This window comes from Sinocyclocheilus anshuiensis, unplaced genomic scaffold (assembly GCF_001515605.1).
Source record: "Sinocyclocheilus anshuiensis isolate Anshui unplaced genomic scaffold, SAMN03320099.WGS_v1.1 scaffold1339, whole genome shotgun sequence".
NCBI lineage: Eukaryota > Metazoa > Chordata > Actinopteri > Cypriniformes > Cyprinidae > Sinocyclocheilus > Sinocyclocheilus anshuiensis.
Genome location: NW_015539932.1, coordinates 524640 through 525604, shown reverse-complemented (window position 1 = coordinate 525604; position 965 = coordinate 524640).

Genomic DNA, 965 nt, shown 5'->3' with positions numbered 1-965 from the left:
CCCCCCCCCCCCCCCCCCCTAAAAAAATTATCCTTTTGTGTTCCACAGATGAAAAACAGGTTGTAAATGACATGAAGGCGAGTGAATTGTTAATTTTTGGATGAATTGTCTCTTCAAGTTCCAAATACGTTTAGAATCATCATTTTAACATTCTCTCTCCCACCTGAAGACATTTGAATTATTATTATTATTATTTCCAAAAAAGGCAAAATGACCAATATTTATTGTTTTAAAAAAATCGCATGATCAACCACTAGAGGGCACTGTTGCTCTTGATTATCAATCATCAATCAACAGGTGCTGTCGAATCGCTATTGACTCTCCTGAACGTTATGGCTCAAAGCATATCAATACAGATTAGCATGGGCGTTCATTTGAGGTCAAACGATACATTGGATTCAAGTTTCTGCTCTTCCCTGTGAAAAAACGTACAGTTCTGTAAGATTCTTGAGATAATTGAGGGGGGAAAACAGTGTACAGCAGCTTACTGGTTTTAGCTGGTCTGGTGAGTTGGTTGCGATTTATAAAGTGCTCTGAGTACATTACAACAGGTCAGCCTGGGAAAACTAGCTGATGACGCTACTAATCTATCTTTGCCATTTTAGACCAGCAAATAGGGTTGATTTTTTTTTTTTTATACCTCACCAGCTTTTTTATTTTAATTATCTACAAAAAGTCATTTTCATACACCTAAGCTCGATGTCAAAATATTATATATCAGTGAAGTCTATGAACCTAATGGAGTTCAAGCAGCTTATATTTTATGTAGGCTAGATAGTGAGTGACATAAACATATGGCACATGTGGTGCAATTATTCCCTCTCTGCGCGTCTTGTTGAAATTCAGTGGCAGAGCGAAACACGACGAGAGCTGCTACAACTGAGAAAGTAAGATTAGTTTATCAAACGTGTGCATATGTAGGACTATTTTATGACTGAGTCAAAAAAAAACTTATGTTTAATTTA